The 18,730-nt window shown below is 45.5% G+C and overlaps 1 long non-coding RNA gene across 2 annotated transcripts; it reads right to left on the bottom strand.

Annotated features, from left to right (window-relative positions):
* Nucleotides 1–598: 598 nt before the first annotated feature.
* On the bottom strand, nucleotides 599–18,026 carry LOC132250771 (uncharacterized). 2 transcript variants are annotated; one of them, XR_009462386.1, is made up of 4 exons: nucleotides 16,376–18,026; nucleotides 16,096–16,152; nucleotides 3,819–3,982; nucleotides 599–2,503 (listed from the first exon to the last, which is right to left on the bottom strand). It is a non-coding gene; the product is annotated as an uncharacterized LOC132250771 (long non-coding RNA). The 2 variants fall into 2 exon arrangements; XR_009462385.1 differs by having other exon boundaries at nucleotides 16,096–18,026.
* Nucleotides 18,027–18,730: the final 704 nt, after the last annotated feature.

Genomic DNA, 18,730 nt, shown 5'->3' with positions numbered 1-18,730 from the left:
CTATCGCCAGAAAGATGTTCTGGGTGTGGTGGCCTGCTTTGAACTGTCAAAGCCTGTCCTCCTGGCCCCCTCTGGCCAGGGGGTCAGACACAGCCAGATAGGTCCAAGGTGCCAGCTCTGAGCAGGCAGGGTCCTAACAGGAATTCTGGTGCTCCCTATTAGAAAACTGAAAAATCCCTAATAAAAAAAATCCCCAAATCACTCTGTAAAATACCCCAAAATCCATGTTCCTCCACAAGTAGAACAAAAGACCACTATAAAGAGAGAGACAGAGAGAGAGAGAGAGCGAGAAAGAGAGAGAGAGAGACTGCGATCAGTTGGACAATGTTTTATTGATATATCTTACAGTGTTAAAGCAAGTCTCTTATCATAATAATAAAGTGAACTCTAAGTACATGTTTAATGAATTTATGAATACATATTTTGCTGCCCTTCCACAGGAGGTTTGGCCCCCACACAAGGGCTACGGCTCCCCAACAGGGCTACGGCCCCCACACAAGGGGTACAGCCCCCACAGGGACTACCCCCCCGCAAGGCCCACATGCCCCACCCCAGTCCCCCTGATTGCTGCCCCACCTGGCCCCATCCCCCACCAGCTGCTGCAGCCCCCCAATGTTACCAAATTTGCCCATTACTTTGGGGTGTGCTCATTTATTAGGGATAGTTTCTAGGGTCTTGGTGATCCTGTCAATGTGCTGCTTGTGTTACTATACGGAGCTGTATTTCTCCCTTCTGCAAGCCCTCACCCCCAGTGGAGCTATCTTGCCGGATTCAATCTCAATGGGACTGGGTTCCTCCAGTCACCAAATCAGTCATACACACAAACACACACAAATTAACGTGACACGCCTGACCTGGCCGGGCTGATCAGCATGGACAGGCTGACACCCTCATATGCCAAGAATCAGTTTATAAGAGCAACAATAAAATGCAGTCAGACACAAGCACACAGGTAAACAGAATCCTTCTGAATCCAGCTGGGTGTCCAGCTGACACCCTCATGGGCCAGCATTCAGTTCATAAGGGCGCGTCTGAGTCAAACTGGGTCAATCAGCCTGTACAAGCTGATCCCCTTATGTGTTTCAAACTCAGCACGTCCCAATCTTTGGCCTCTTAATGAGCAGACCCCACAATAATTTGGGCTTCACAGGGATCTTTAGCATAGGTAAAAGAAGCGTTGCTGCAGAGCACGGGAGGAAAGAGAAGCAGAGAAGGAAAAATATACCCAATTACTACCAGTTTGACTATAAAAGTTATTTATTGCTAAGCATATGAAATATATAATGGAACTAGTAGTAATAGACATGCAAAAGAAAAACAAACACCAACAATGACAATACTACCCTGGTTTCACTAAGTATTTGGGGGAAACTTAGCTCAAGCTTAACTGATACAGTTCAGGTTCAGAAGTTTATGCCTAGAAAGAAGAGAGAGAACGCTGGGGTCTCACCTAGTCCACGGTACTCAGGCTGCAAAGCTGACAGGCACAGTTTGTAGCACAATCCTTGAAGAGAGAGACTATCTGTTCTTCCAGCGTCCCAAGAATGACAGGGGATGGTGTCAGCACAGGAGTTTTCTTCTTCTTTCCTTTTCCTCTCCTTTCCTCCTGCTGCTTCTTTTTTTTCTCTCTTCTTTTGCAGCACACACACTTACAGATTTTTATACCCTCAGTTCAACTGCTTCAAAGCACCCTCAGTAGTGTAAATCATTGTCTTTTCTATTGACAAGGGGTTATCTGGTTTGGACCATCTCAGGAAACTCACTGATAATCAGGAAACACTTAAGATTAGGGAGTAACCCAAATACTTGGGAGCCAGCTTGAAATTCCTATGGATGGCAGATATCCTGATGGGATATCTCATGGTTTCTTCAGGAACAATAGATAGCTTGCAGCATCAGGATTTTGGATTTTTACTTGTTGTGCACAAGCCTCAGCTTAGCATGACTTTTTCCAGATCTTACTATAGTCTTTTAACAGACTTAAAGCAATTATTGGGGTGCTCATAACCTTTTGTGGAGAGGACTTCCACCAGTCATCTCAGGAAAGATATGACAACACCTGGGATTAGGGCTACAGCAGGCTGGATGCTGTGATGAACCCTTAACCGTTGTTCAAATGTTGCCCATACCCCCTCTGACTCGGTCTCTTGCCTCAGCATTCCCTAACCCGGCAACCGAGTTTTAGTCAATCAAGTTTAAATAGGCCTCCCATAGTGGGACCAGGGAATGTACGGCCCGAGATGCCTATTAAACTTAGAGCTGTGTGTGTGTGTCGGGGGGGGGAATCCTTAGCAAATCCAGATTAGAACTGGACTGATAAATGCTGAGCTGGGTGTGTGTGAACATGGGTTGATTAACATTGGAAGCACAGATTCCCCATCATGCAGCGCTCTCCTGCTTCTCTGGTCCCATAATTCACTGCAGTCTCTGCTTCAGGCTTTCTGTTTTCCATCTCTCATGTAAATGAATGGTCATCTGGTTCCATCTCGGATGTAAATGAGACCTAGGGCAGTTGATTCACTCTTGTCACCCTTATCTGGTGAGGGTCTTAGGTGTGTCTCTCACTGCATCTTAATCAGTTTCATTTAGGTAGAGGAGGGGGGGGGGGTGAGTCCTTTGTGAGTCAGACAGACTGCATCCTGTGCCAGGGTTGCCCAAGAACACAGAGCTGAGACGTAACACCAATGGCTGCCTCACCCAGCCCCCCCCACTTCCCCAGCCCCCCCCAATGGCAGCCTCACCCCCTAACTTGCACCCCCAGGCCCCCATGGCTACCTCTACAACCCCAGCACCTTCACTTAAAAAAAAACAAAACAGAACCAACCCCCCCCCCAAAATGGGGAAAAAAGCCTCTACTTATCTTAGAAGCAGGGGTAGGGGGGCCCCAGGGCCTCCTGGCAGAGCCCCCCCGGGCAGCACAGGGCATCTGGGGAGCATCAGGGCCTGGGCTGAGGTGGCTGGGGCTGTTCTTGTGGCTTGCAGTGTGTGGGCAGGGGCCAAGTCAACCAGATGGCAGCTCCAACTGCCTGTAAGTGACGGGGTAGTTTTTTTGGGTTTTTTAAAACTATGGGGTGGGGGGGCAGGGCCGAGGGGGGATGGGGGGGATGGGGCCAGTCAGGGCAGGGTTTGGGGGGGCTGGTGGGGGGAAGGGCCAGGCAAGGCAGGGTTTGGGAGGATTGGGGGGGCTGGTAGGGGGAGGGGCCAGGCAGGGAAGTGATCAGGGGTGTCAGGGGGGCAGGTGGGGGGTGGGGCCGGGCAGGGCAGGGATTGGGGGGCCTGGGGGAGTGGGCAGAGCCAGCAGGGGTTCCTTCCACAGTCTTCTCCCCCCTCCTCCAGTCCCCCCAACACCTTACTGACCAGCTCTGGAGCCCTGGTGCTGAACGTGTGGCCTGGCCGGCTGCAGGTTTCAGCACCAGGGTGAGGGGCCAACCATGGAGATGCTCTGGCAGCCAGAACATTTCCATGGAGGACCCAGCCTCTGGTTGCCTCAGGGCATGGTCCCAGACTGCTTTTTTTAGTTTCAGTTTTTTTAGACCCCTGGATACTTAGGGGTCTAATTTTCTCCCTGCGCTGCAAACTTGCAGCACGGGGAAAAATTTTTCATTCCCACACATGCCTCTTGCCCCGCCTCAAAGGGGTTTAAGGCAGGACAAGAGGCACGTGCATGCTCATCTGTATGCATCCCATGGGGGTTTATTTCTGTTTAATTCTCCCTAAATAAATTAAACAGAAATTGGTGGGTTTTTAAAAGCACCAATTCAATTTAGGGCCAAGTAAACCCTTGTGGTATGAACACAAGGGTTGGGCTCGATCCTTACCTGTTTCTCCAGTGGTGGGAGATGAAAGGTGAGCTGCTGGCAGGCCAAATGGTCCCTGAGCTGCAGGGGGGCCTGTAGGCACCCAGCCCTGGCAATCCTGGGGGGCACTGCAGCCGTGGAGAGAAGCACTGGACCCATGTGCAGCTCAGGCAGGCAGGCAGGCCCTAGGGAGGAAAAAAAAAAGATCAGGCTCACTGCTTTTTTTTCCTTCCTTCAGTGGAGCTTGCCTGTATGGGCTGCCTGCATAGGCCCTGAGCTGCACAGCACCCAATGCTTCCCTCCATGGCTGTAAGGTAGCAAACTAAAACATCTCAGACCTGTTTTATTCTGCTGTATCCCAAAGTCAATTAATGTGCAATATACCGCTGACAGTGTAAAAAGCCATGCCATTGAAGTGCATTACACTGCCAACAGTGTAAACAGTTGCACCATTAAAGCGGTGCAGAAGGGCATTTAAGCCACTTTAAGGGCCAATTTTGTGGTGTGTACAAAGACCCATAGACTTCAGTGGGACCAGAATTTTATCCTTTGATGAATTAAAAACCTTTCCATGAAGTAATCTTAAAAGAAATATTATCTCTGTAACAGATATCCTCTATTTCTCTTATTTTGGGCAATGATACTGTTTATCCAGTTCCACAAAAATCCTACTCTCATAATATCCCATCCAATGTAAATTCCTATTAATTGTTGCACTGACAACAGGCACTTTGCAGTGTTATGTTTTGGTTTTCTTTCACAGGGCTTATTTTATGGACTCATATAAGAAATTGTAAATCAAAGAGAATCAAGTTTCATAAAAGGAAAATATTTCCACCTCTCAGCAATATGAAAATATTCAAAGGGAAATCCTTTAAGTGTTGTGCAGGGGAAAAAAAAAACTTCAAAGAGGATACCCAACCAATGTGACTGTTTTTGAAAATGAAAATCTTCAAAGGAGGCATCTCTTTTCAGTATGAAAATCCTCAAAGGGGAATCCCTCTGGAGTGAGAATCTTTGAAGGTGAAATCTCTTCAATGTTCTGAAAGCTTTCAAGGCAATAAACTACTCCAAAATTTCAAGACAGTATTTCTTTAATATAGGGCATTTTTAAGAAATAAATTACCCTAATAAGGTGATTGACCTTTTTCCTTTTCCATGTAAAGAATGAAGATTTAAAGACATTCGTAATACCCACCGTTATTCAGATAAGTTATAAATAAATAATAGATTTAGTTTAGAAAACATGGTGGCAGAATATTTTTCTATAAGTGGATCAGCTGTTCCACATCCATTACTGCTTTGAAAGTTGCCCAAATTTTGCAAACTGTCTGAGATGAGGGCCATGAAATAGAATTGTTCAGGGATCTCTCTACAAACCTTTTCCCATTTAAAAATACTGATTTCTCAAAACTGAAACTGTTCAGAGGAAAGGTTCCTTTTTTTATTAGTTCCTTGCCTCAACTATTTTTTGTAATCTTTGAAATATCCCATTTTGCCATTGTTCAAATGAAAAAATGTAGTTTTTTTTCTGTTTATAACAACTTTTTTACATATAGAATGTTGGGCTAATTGTTGCCATTTTAAACTGTGGCAAAAATCAAAACATTTCAAACAATCTGAACCAAATATTTTAATTGACCCAGCCAATGTTTTGTTCATCTTCTTAGTTCACAATATTTTTTTCTATTTTTTATCCAAGTTCAGGACTTCGGAAAATGTTACCCAAGATAGGAACAACATTTCCCATTTATCTCCACCACAGAGTAGTTCACTGGTTCCCTTGTATAAAACTGAAATGATCTGACGGCACAGGTATAGCAACATAGTAAAGCAAATAATCTTCATAAAAGCTATAAACAAAATATGAGAAAGAAATGTTTTACATTTTGTAATACTGAACTAATATGGAAGGCTAAGATTGTTCTGGTCAAGTATTCCTTTGTGCAGGGAAGGGCAGTTTATCTATAGCTGTTGTCATTTTTAAAAAGCAATCTTTTTCTTTGACTTTAGCTATCTGAGTACCAGAGGCAAAACCAAAAGCAATGAGAAGCCAAAATGTTGTACTGGGGAATTTATTGAGGTTTGCAGTAGTTTAACAAGACAAGGGCCTAAGTTCATTCCATTATTAGCTGTGTAAATAGCATTTTGGGGCATGTATTTTATATCCTATTCCTTCTGGGAAGGCATGTTACACTAGAGAGGAGCACTTTACCAGTATTTACCCTAGTGGATAGGAAGTGAGAGACCCTGGTGCTCAAGCCATCTTCACCAATAGAGTAGTTGAACTTACATATCCCACTTTCTCTCAAAGAGCCCTAACCAGTGGACAATGAGCTAAGCACAACCAAGAGTATGCTGCACTCTTACTGCTGAAGCAGACCCACCTGGGGCCAGAAGAACAGAAAACCAGAGGGAATGTACCTTGTCTCAGGGGCACAACCACAGGGGAGCTAGAGACCCTCCCCACAGGGGACCCCGGGATGGGGGCTACACACCCTGGGAGAAAAAACCCCCAAAACAAAAACTACTTACCTGCCACAAAATGCCAGACACAGGAGAAACAAAGAGCAAAGTCCGTGCAGTTCATCAGCCATGCTTATATACAGCTGGAGCCAGTGGGTGATGTCAGGAGCAATCACCAGCCAGCAGAGATAAAAAGGAACGCTGACAGAGAAACGGGGAGAGCGGGAAAGGCAGTGAAGGCTGTGGAGGCTCTCCACACCAGCAGCAGGCAGCGCCAGCACAGAAAGGAGGATCCCACTTGGAGAGAAGCAACAGAGGCTGCAGAGGCTCTCCACACCGGGGGCAGGCAGCCCCAGCAAGAAAAGGCAGATTCCGCTTGGGGAGCGGCATCCCAAGCAGCAGCAATTAAAATACAGTCCCACGCCGGTCACAGGCAGCACTGGCATTCAGAGGAAGACCCCGCTCTTGAAGGAGCTATAGAAACCCTGGAGACGGTGGAGACTTCCCGCTCAGGGTTCCTACAGGTACGAAGCCAAGGAGAACTAAACTGGGGAGGAACAGAAGATACCCTTGGCAAAGGCAGAGAGCAGAGCAATGCCAGGGGACGCCACTGGCTCAGGTTCTAGGGCAGAGAAAGGGAAAGAGCAGCTTGGTCTGATCTCTCCTCTTATATCTGCCCCCCTCCTTTTTCTTTAAGTCCCCTTTCTCTTTAGTTGTCTCTTGCCTGTATATAGTTCTTTTTGTTGCTTGTTATGGTTTGTTTTGGTTTGTTTTGGCTTTTCAGTGGTTAGGTCCACCTCAAGGGGATGTGAATGACACCTCAACACCTGGGGGTGCTCACGAGGCTCAACAAGTAGCCGGCAACACCAGGAGAGATAGATGAGAGAGGCAAATCCAGTAGGCCTGCAGCCTACCAAAGAAATGAAGATAATAACCAGTCCCGGAGAGGGCATGAAGACTGAAGATCATCTAGAACAGAGGGATGGATGCATTAAAATCAGGTGGCCCGCTGGAGGTTGGGGTAAGGAAGGGGTGTAGGGAAGGTGGAGCCCCACGAATATCTGCCGGGAGGAGCAACCGACCCCAAGGAACCTTCAACAGGAGACCCCTCTACTGAAAATACACTCAAAGTCATGGCAGGCGAGTTCAGGGGCCTTCTCCAGGGTGATTGAGGTCCCTCTGAGCCCCCCCCCCCCCCCCCACACACACACACACTATGGCACTGATTTGGAGTGTTTGTAGCAAAACCCCAAGTTTTTCTTTTTTTAAATTTATTTTAAAATGCATTCGCTCCTCTTCCCCAACCATTTCTGACTTTTTCTCTCCCTCTCTATTCCCTAGATAAGTATAAGTAAGCTAAGATGTAGGATAAGCTTTAACATTTTTATTTTGGTACCAAGTTTTTGGTTTTGGATATCCACTGTTTTATATTGTATTATTATTAGGTGTATTGATTCTTACTGTTGTATATTGTATTATTATTTTCATATTGATTTTTATTGTTTCATATGGATATTGTATGGTTTAGGCCTGTGTTTGTAAGTGAACCAAAGTTATGTCAAGTTTCCATTTTATATGTCAAACCTCCATCTTGTGTCCTCTGCCTGGGCATCCCATGTTGCAACTGTACGAGTCACGTACCCCTCCCATGTAAATTGGTTCCCGGATGAAAGAGAATGATTGGGAATGATTGAAATACAATGGTAGCAGGCCTCTACTGAATGGCCTGTAATGACTAGGCCATCACCTCACATTGATTCATCCAGGAACCACGGACCTCACCCAGGAACAGAGACAAGAACCCAGCATTTAAAAGACAAAAGACCCTGCAGAACCAGCAATTCTACCTTTGTACCCCACCATTACAGGCACCCGAAACTGCACATCCCTCCATGGAGCATACATGCTCAGTATGCCAGGTGCTGACCCTTGCCTGGGCATGCCTCCTGTCACTAGGGTCACACAAGGGTTGCCCCTATAAAAAGGGACAGTGAAGACAGACCCAGTGGGACGCCCTCTCCATCTGGACCAGCACCATGCCACACCACCTATCCACCCAGAGGCCCTGCCGGCGACCCCCCTCTGGGCAACACCTACTGGACAAGGACCCCTTTCCAGCCTGGATAGGTAGCTATCACCCCCCCACCCCATCTTCAACCAAGGACTTGGATTCTGCTTCTCTTCCCCGCCTGGAATCCAGCCCTTCCACTGAGTCTCTTTCTCCTGCTGCCATTGTGAGTGCTGCCATTGTGTGTGTGTGTGAACCAATAACTTCATGGGGCTGTGTATTGTGTTGTCTGTGTAATAAAACTGTTATTTGGACCCCTAAGTTGGGTTTTGATTTACTATGGGTTGGCCCTGCTCCAATCTCTGCTCCTTGCCCCTCTAACTTCTGCCTCATTTCTCCCTCTCCTGCTTCTGGCTCACTGCCACCTTTCAGTCTCTTCTGCCGCTTTTCCTGTGATTTTCTGCTCTCCCCCTGGTCCTAATGCCTTTTCCCTGTGACTTTCTGCTGCCTTTTTCTGCTTTCCTGCTGCCCTGCTGCCTTTCAGTTTCTCCTGCCGCTTTTCCTGTGATTTTCTGCTGTCCGTTTCTCTATTTTCATGCTTCCCCCGCACCTTCTGTAGTCATCCCCCTCCCTAGCTTCTCAGCTTCTCCTGGCTGTCCTGCAGTTTTCCCCAGCAGCTGGAGCCTTTCCCCAGCTCCCAGCACCTACTGCCACTCCCTGAAACTTCTCTAGCTGCCCCGGAGCCATCTTCTGGCTCCCCACACCCAGAGCCCCTCTTTAACACCCACACTTTCCCTTGGTCCCATTTTCCCTCTCCCCACCTACCTTTTCAGCTCCCCTGCAGCTCTAGCTCCAGTCCCAGCCTCTGTGCCGGCATCGCTCCCCTGTTCTGTAGGCTTTGGGCATTGTCTTTTAATCAACTAAGATCAATTAACCTAAAGTTACCCCCAAGCCTCAGTTCTTCAGCCCAGGCCCCTCTAGTCTACTGGTTCTAATCCTGGTTCTGGCAACTTTCACTCCCTACACTTTAACTCTTTCTCTCTCACCTGAACCTTCCTCCAAGTGTCCCAGGTACCCCAAGCACACACATACACACTGTACCATCCAAGTTAGGAGCTTACCTGTGTGTATGTGTAGGTGGGTTGTATGTGTGTGAACTGGTGAGTGTGTGTGTGTATATATGGCATTGTGTGCAGGATATATGAATTAGTGATCTGTGTCTAACTTTTGGGGTGTATAGTGTATGTGGTTGAATTGGTGATAGGTATGCATGTGCCTAGGCTGGTTTGGATGTGTATGTGCCTGAGCCGGTAGCATGAGTGTCTATGCACCTAATTGATTTGTGTATTTGTATATATGCAATTGTGTCACACCCTCCTGTCTAACAGCGCAATATTGAGATCCTGAGAGTTGGCCTGACCCCTCAGGGCAACATGTTCATGGCCGCAGGGGACCCTTTGGCTGCTGGACCCCCTGCAGCCACAAGTTCTGCAGGATAGGCTGGGCCAGCCCTGGCCCCAGTGGGGCAGAAGCTGCCCTACTAATGTCCATCCTCTACCTAGCGATTACTAGATGCAGAAACACCACTGAGGGCAGGACCATGCAGCAGAAGCCAAAGCAGTCTCCGTAGGACAACAAAGCAAAGATTTCAGGCTCAGATAGACATGTTCATATAAATAGAAAAGGTTCTTACATCTCTAAAATGAACATTATTACTGCCAAACTTCAGTTTGCTGAGCCAGAGGACAAATAGATTTGTAATTCTGAGAATAACTTTCCACAGCCTGTGGCTGCTTAAAGAACTGCTAAAGAACAATTGTAATTTGTACTGTATTATATTAGCTGTCCATAAGTAAACTTGTGAGAATTACTAGCAGCACATGATTTAAGATGTCTCTCTACCTTTTTTTCCCCTGTATGTAAATACAGTACACCTCACTGCATAAATTTCCTAATCTTTAGCTTTTGTTTCTGCTCATGAAAGGTAGCAAAAGTTTGATAATTACCTCCAGATGTTTGGCAGTGCTGGAATGATGGTCCAGGAATAATGCAAGAAGCAAGGATTTTTTGAGGATAATATCTTTTATTGAACCAAATACATAGTTGAGATAAAGTTAGACAAGTCTCTGAATACAAATCAGACCTGAAGAAAAATGCTTGCCATTCAAAATCTTGTCAAACTTCATCCCAGAGATGCAGCTGGTCCAATAAAAATATCACTCAGAAAAAATCCTTGCCTCTCCAGATGTTTGAGATATAAAAATCCAGAAATATTTTTGCTCCTCAGATCTTTGGAAAAATTATGTTTCCTCAGACACATGATCTCTGAGGGTGCAGATAGACATAATATTTGAAACATTACAAAACATACAAGTGGGATAAATAATTCCTAAGAATGACAGAAATATACCTTTAGGGAGCAGGTACTATTTTGTACTGTTTTGTTCCACCTGTACAATTCCATGGGTCCTTCAGCATCCCACAATGCAGTACTCAGCTGCCCCATGGTCTCCCAGTACCCTGATTGCTGCTGCTTGACCCATCTCCCTGCATTCTGGCAGCTGGAGAGTGCCCGAATCACCACTGGAGAGTTACCCAAAGCACCTAGAGTGCTGGAGGTGACAGCACCAGCAGTGCCCAAAGTGCTGGGATTCCTGACTCAGACTGCTTTAGGCCGCTATACTCCCTGTACTTTGGGTACTGCTGAAGACCTGCTGTTCCCAGTATTCAGGGTGTTGCCAAGACTCTGCAAGAGCTGGGAGACCCTGTGGCTTTTTACCCCTGTCAAAAGATACCATCCAAGACCCTACCACCAGAAGACTCCCCATACCCCGCCATTGGAGCTGGGATTCTGTTCAGGCCTTAATCATGTCTCTCCCTGCTCTGGCACAGGGGTACCCTGAATGGAAGAATACTCACTGGGTGCATCTACACATGCAATTAGTTTGATGCAATAAACTCCAGAGCAGTTTGAGCTGAAGTAAACTGCTCCTGGGCTCAGCATCTACATGTGTGCCTGGGATAGCAGCAATCTGAGCCAGGTTGAAACAGGTCCCCGGCTGGCTGGGCTGATCAGGCTAATTCGTGCCCATGGTCACTGTCTATATGTGTGTTTCAGTGCAGTAAATTACTCTACCATAAGATAGTACTGTCCCTGACAGTAGTGTCATATGGCAGAGTTAATTTACTGCACCCTAATACCGATGTACATGTAGATGGTAAGGCTTTATTGTGGAGCTAATTAGTCTACTCCTCAGTAAAGCACATGTGTAGATGCACCCATTGAGATCAACTCTTCACTTCTCCCCTCCTTCCTACTGAGGGAAGAGGAGGGAAGTAGCTACAGCCTAGGAGAAGGTGCCTAAGAAACAATGACAGTCTGCTCCATTCCCTGTGCCTTGCGTGGAGGGAAAAAATAGCAGCGCCCCAGGTCACGGGAGTCCCCTGTTGTGCCCACTAGCTATAGAGTACACAGCAGCATGCAGCTACAGTGATTTTGAAATGCTCCAGCCAGGGGGCGTGACAGGGGCTGTATACATGTCCAGCAGCTGAACCAGTACGCCTTTAAAACATTTCCAGCCCATTACACTTGGAAATGTTTCAAATGTTATTTCTGTTTTTGCCCTAAGAGTTTCAACCCAGCCTGAAGCAATGCAGCTCCATGCTATTTCATATATGAACTACTATACAAATTACAGTACACAGACTGGTTCTAACAGCCATAGCAACTCCGTATGCATGACTTTAGCCTAAACCCCTCTTTCATTTCTGGAATTATCCCTGCTCCCTTCTACCCCTTCCCCTACACCAATTTTCATAAATAGTTTAATCTATGGTATGTTCTAAGATATGGCTGAAATCCAGTTCAGGAATGTAGCTTGGGACCACCAAGTCTAGGGATAAAATAATTTATTTACTGGGAATCTGACATCAGTACTGTCGCAGAGAAAGACAAGCTCAAGCTTTCAGATAAGTATCAGATATATCATTAGCAGCTGATAAGGCATGAGAGATCAGTATAGTAAGTTGCTGACCAGCAGTTCCATGCTTTCACAACTCTTAAATCAACAAAGGCTATCTTTACTATATTCATGGGTAGGCCTACTCCTTGGAATTGTTCTATAGTTGCTGCACGTATTTCAATTTGGAACAATTTCATTTTTGGATTCAATTGTGACTCCCTATGTCTAGACCTCTTAAACCCACACTTAGTGCCACAGTACATTAGTAATGCAGGTGTTGAATTACAAAAATACAAAGCCAGGAACAATTTCAGGAGTAATTTTCATGCAATTCTATACTCCCCATTTTCATTTGTTGACTTCATTATTTTTCCTCTAATGATACATTTATAACAAGACTGGGTTTTGCCAGAGTTAACAAGCTAATAGTACTCATGAATTAGAAACAGCTCTTTTTTCTGAATGTAAATAAATAGTAGTATTTAGCTAAAGTTTATGGTACTAAGACAAATACCATAATACTGGAATATAGGGTGCGTCTACATGAGATGCTACATTGCCATAGCGACAAGCTACAGCGATGTAGCTCATTGCTACGGCAACGTAGCATCGACAGGCACTAACTGTTGTTCATTGCTATTGCACAGTAGGGTCAGAAATGACCCATGCACTGCTGGGACTGCGTAGTCCCAGCAGGTACTGAGCAGTCATTTAGTACTTGCTAAAGCAAGTTAAAGCAAGTACTAAGTGACTGCGCAGTACCAACTGCACAGTGGGGTGCATGTGTAGATGCCCTCACTGTGTCCTTTATGAAGAGTTTCCACAAGAAATTATGACATAATAATACAGTGGGCTTAGATGCCACTAGCCTCTTTCATTCATAGGTCACAGAGTGCTTTGCCAGTAAAAACTGACTTTCATAAGCCCCTTGAAAGACCAATATGTTGGTGTTGTATTGTGTTGTGTTGTGTGTTGTGGTGGTGGTAATGGTTGTTTGAATTTAGAAGTGGGCAAATTGAGATACAGAAAAGTTAAATATCTTACCTCAGTGCAAATAGCAGTGCAGTGGCAGAAAAATGAATGGAGGCAATAAGTCTAAATCTTCAGTCATGTATTGTCACTACTGTACAGTAATACACTCAAGATTTAGGCACTACATGTAGCATTTCTGGGAAGAGAATACGGGTCACATTTTATATTTGAATTACAGATTCTTTCCAAAATCTGCACTGCTTGAGAAAGTGCTTAAAATTTTTATTTTTAAAGAATGGGTAAAAAAGGAAAAATAGTACAGGGAATCCTCACTTAATGCTGTTTTGCTTCGCTTTATTTCGCTATAATGCTCATTTTAAATTGATATCTGATTTCACTTAGCACTCAGCAAGTTTCACTATAACACTCATGGTCACCATCTTGGGTCATTAAAAACACTTGCGGTCACCATCTTGGGTTGTCAAATACTTTTGGTTTCACTTGATGCTTGTTTCACTCAATGCTGGGTGTTTTAGAAACCAATCAAGCAGGGGCTGCCTGTAGTTTTACCCAAACATTACATAGGGTCTCTGTGAGAAGGTGTACCCTACCACCCCACTGCCATGTTGGAATTACTTTGATCTCTGGCTTGTCTTCCCCACTCACCTGCCATGACTTGATGGTACAATGGTACTCAGGAGGATGGATGATTCTCTGAGCAGATGTCTGTCTAGAAAGGTCATTGGTCTTCTGCATGGCTCCATCTCCCCTACACCCTAACCCTTTCCTCTTAGGCTGTTGACTGCTACTCTCCATTTGTCTGGAGTGTGAGATGCCTGGTAATGTCTCTTCTTAAGCTCAGCTGAGTTCTTTGCTCTGCAGTTCCTTGACATTTGTTTCCTTTGGCCAAATCCCTCCTTGACTTAGCTACTCAGGTTACACTTAACCCACCTTCTCTCCTCTCTCTCTCTCTTGCTCTTTCTCTCTCTCTGCTATTGTCTCTACTTCTTCCTTCATGAAAATGTAAGTTTTTGTAATTATTCCTGGATCAATTCATTTCATGCTTTCTTGTCTCCTGTGGCCTTACTTCAGGTCTTGCAAACTGAATCACTGTTAAGATTGCAGGTTCAGGGCATAGGGCCCTGCTAAACCATAAATCAAACACTAAGGGGATCCTCCTCTTCAGCTCTCCCTCATTTACCCAGAGCCAATAAAGCAAAAGAGAGATATCTTATTCCTGTTCTCCACTGTTTCTAATTCCTGAATAAACAAAAGGAGTTTAATCACTCTGGTTTCTTTCACAGTTTGAGGACTCAGGCTGTCACCATCTGGTTTAAGCCCTGCTTCTCTTTTCCCCAGAGTGCTGTGAAAATCTCTTCTTTGAGATGGCCATCTCAGTTTCCCGCTAGGTCCTGCTTCTTTTGTCAGGTCCATCCTCTCCCTCTTCCTGGTCATTCCCTACCAACCATTCCACAGGATATCCCCTGGTTGGTCCTGGCTCTAGGGGCTTGCTAAGATGATCCACACTACCCTGATGTCTTGTGTTACTTATCTCTCTGAGCATGCAGGGTGGTCCTTACTTGTGGCTCTCCTGGGTCTCGATGATCTACGAGGGTTTGGCTGGCTGGGCTCTCATTTCTGCAGGTCTTTCTACCTCCCACTCCAGCTGAGCAGTTCCTGCTCCTGGAGATGCCAAATGCCATGCCTTTCTTCAGCATCTCCCTTTAAACTGCCTCATTTTCTTTCTGGGCCAATCAGTGCAGGCTCCCTGGGGCACATGTTCTCCTGCCCCCAGGGCCTACCTTTTCCCCTGGTTTACCCTGGACCTTTACCTCTGGCACACTGGGGATGCACTGGTTGCCCAGACCTGTCTAGGTAAGTTTCCCATCAGTGCAGCTGGCTCCACAGGGCTATAGCAGGGGCTTGGGCCCAGCCCCTGCTACAGTCTCAAAGACATCTTTAAAAACATTTAATTCCTGAATTTGCACACAGCCTGAAACAACTGCTGTCCAGGAAATGTCAGCTCTAACTCAACATAGTTAGATGAAACACCAAGCATTATGGCATAAATGTCAACATTATTAACTGATCTATTAATTTCTATCCTGCTTTTTACTTAAATTAACTTAAACCTGCCTGATTCCCTGACATCATTATATACATTTTAGAATCATTTGAACCCTGCTGCACTTCTCAGAGAAAATAAGGACCACAAAATGCCCAAAATATCCCAGGAAGGACTAAGAGGGAAAGAGAAGTCTATGACAGACCATCCCTTCTGAAATACCTCATTGTTGAGACCACAGAAGCCTGATTATTCAAACCAGTACACTGTTAAGGGCCTGTTATTTGGGGAACTGGAAAAGCTGGTGGACAGTTATTTTCCATACCATCATTCTCTAGCAAACTTCGAGTACTTTCTGAAGAACTTCCAAAGGACTTAATGCTGATCATAGCTTTGGTTCAGCAAAGCCTTTAAAGCATGTGCTTACACTTCCATGCTGTACAAGGCTATTCCTTGACCACACCACCTTTGTACCCGCTGTGGCAGAGAGAAGATGGCTGCCACTGGAAATAGTTTACCAAAATTGGTTGAGAAGCCATGGAGGAACAGGCAGCATCACCACCAGAGCAGGCAGCATCATCACCAGAACAAGAAGCCCTGGCCCCAGTCCTGACACATTTTATGAGTGTGTGCTGATGCCAGTTCCTGGGCGGAACACAAATGGTGAAATAAAAGCAGCCTGGGTGGTGAAAGGAAGGGGACTTGAAGTGGATGCCCAGAGCTGCAGAGAACAGTATTCAGGCATGGACTGCCCCAGCAGGGGTGATTGGTGGGAACTGGTGCAGCATCTCACAGATAGAGGTTCAGAGGAGCCTGTGTACTTACCGGAGGAACATGTGTGAAAGTCTCGTCGCAATGAGCGGGTCCGGGACAGCAAGGTTCCTGTGGAAAGAAAATAAGAAGGTGTCAGAAGCATGAGTAAAAGGGAACTAGTGAGCAATTATTGCATGGTTCATCCCCCAACCCCTCTCTAAAAGGGGATTCATGGACACTGGGCAAGTGATAAGAATTAAAGGATTGTGTAGCCCCAAGAAGTTGACAGGGTATTTTTCTTTTGGACATTGTTGAAGACGGTATTGCAGTAGGGCCATGAGCTTTTACTTACCTGATTGGGAGTGTGACATTGGGTTGGTGCCAGGTGGGGTGCAGGGCAGGCAGAGCCCCAGGAGACAGCACTTGATCTTGCCAGGTGTCGGTGCCAAGAGATCAAAGACCTTTCTCCCATTCACAAGAAATTTTAAGTTCAAGTTGTGACAAGAAAGAGCATGAGCATTCAGCACTATAAAAGTTAAGTCAGCAGGTTAAACTATCTGCCCGAAAAGGTATAGAAGGAGAGAGCTGAACCAAGCAAGGTAAACATCCAGCCAAGGAATCGCACAGATGGTTACTCCACCATAATAAGAAGGGGAGTGTGAATAGCAGAACAGAACAGATACCCAAAGATTCATAGGTTTTCTCAATGATTTCAGGACATCAGCAATACATGTAATCTGGTTCCAAAACCCAGCCTTTCTGGCAAGTCATAAAACTTGGCAGTCAAAAGGAAATATACCACAGGAATTCCATACCCAGATGATCAGCTGGTATAAATAAGTGCAACTCCACCGAGTTCAAAGGAGCTACATCAGTCCATACTAGCCAATGGAATGTCTTCATAAATTTAAATTTCAGCATTTTCTGAGTGGCATTCCCTCTCCTACAGGTTTGTCAATGGAAAGTCCTGATAATGCCTGATAAGATGATGAAAATAGTGCATCTATAGTCAAGTTACCTGTCTTTGGTAAGGTCCTGTTTCTAACTCTAAGTCAAATTTATGAACAATTGACATGCTTCATGACACTGAGGTATTTCAAAGAATGAGGTACATTATTTTGCTCCAATCAAAAGCATGGTGCTAGGCTCTATTCAAGTGCGCAGCAGTAGGCAGTTTCTCTCAAAACTGCCTACCACTCAAAACTCAACAACTTAAACATAGCAGAGAAAAAAAATGATGGACTCATAAATAAAGGCAGACTGCTGCCCAACTTCAGGTAGGAGAGCTAAAGCAAGAATATACATCCCAGGACTCATGTTCCAATGACCTATTAATTAGACTACAGTACTACAGACTGTGCCAATATAAATCTGACCAAGTAATTCAAGAGGCAATATTACTTTACCTGTGTGTTTCTTCTCAAGGCTTGTTTTGTAAGTCTTCCACACATTTTTCTGCACAGCAGTGATTCTTTACTCCAGGCATATTGTGATCTTCTACTCAGAAAGAGTGGTTCACTTACCCCATGCTAATTATTGTAGTAGCATTTGAAATATAGAATGCCTGCTTTATACATAGGGTCAACTCTACTACTCTATGGGAGTGTCTACACATACAATTAATCATGACTAAATGTAATGTGCATTAAACTAAAGCACCGTAAGCATTTTTGGCAGGTGTCTACACGTGCAGAGACTTGGCAGTAAATCTAGTGCCAAGTCCCTTCAGCCCAGCCGTGTGTGATTATGGCCACTGGGGGGAGCTCCAGACTCTTGCCCTAGCTGCCAGCACTTGGTAGCCATTTTTAGAACCCAAAACCTGCTGCCAGCACTTGGAAGCCACCTTGGAAACACATCCTCACCCTTTGATCTCTGGCCAGCCCCTTCCCTGCCCAGGAGCTGCCCACCCTGCTTCCCCAGGCTATATCTGCTCCTGCCAATGACAACCAGCCCCCTGCACTCCTGCTGGCCATGGTGCTGGCCCTACTGGCCTCAGCAGCACTCCCCCCCCCCTCCACACCTGTCCAGGCCCCAGGAGAGCCACGCACCCACAAGCAGGGGCCAGAGCACTGGGTGCAAGAGGCTCTGGCTGATCCCCTCCTCCTGCACTCCCCGCTCCAGCCTGCCTGCCCCACCACCCACACACTCCCTACCCTCTGCCCACCCCCAGCACCACTCTCAGTCCAGACACATGGTTGAAAGAAAAAACTTTATTCCCCTCACAACCTCCACCCCCATCCCTCTCCCCCTCCCTGTTAGGGTAGCTTGTCATATTTTATGATTTAAAGTTGCACCTGTTTATAGAGTGGTGAATTACAGTATTGTTTAAAGTTTTCTCTTATATTTAGCCTTATTTAATCATTGCTTAAGTTCTGTATAGCCTCATTGTTATCTAAATTTTTCTGCAATATCAGTCGGCCTTGCATCTTCCAAATAGCTATGGCCTTGAGTTTGTTCACATGATGTTTGTTTCCATTTCTAACAATGTGAGAAGTTTTTCTAACTCAACATAGTATTAATTTTGTTACCAGCTCAAATTAACTGAATTTGGCACTAACTGACTGAATTAGAGGGATGAAATAATTGGATATGTTAATGGAAGGTGATAAGGGAGATCAATGGACAATACCCAAAGTAAGACACCAAAAAAAGGCAAATTAGGAGATGTGCTCATGATGGGTCTGTTGAACAAAGGAATATGCTGACA

This window comes from Alligator mississippiensis, chromosome 5 (genome assembly GCF_030867095.1).
Source record: "Alligator mississippiensis isolate rAllMis1 chromosome 5, rAllMis1, whole genome shotgun sequence".
Classification (NCBI taxonomy): domain Eukaryota; kingdom Metazoa; phylum Chordata; order Crocodylia; family Alligatoridae; genus Alligator; species Alligator mississippiensis.
The sequence above is the reverse complement of the archived record's forward strand: the minus strand, read 5'-3'. Positions and strand labels throughout refer to the sequence as shown.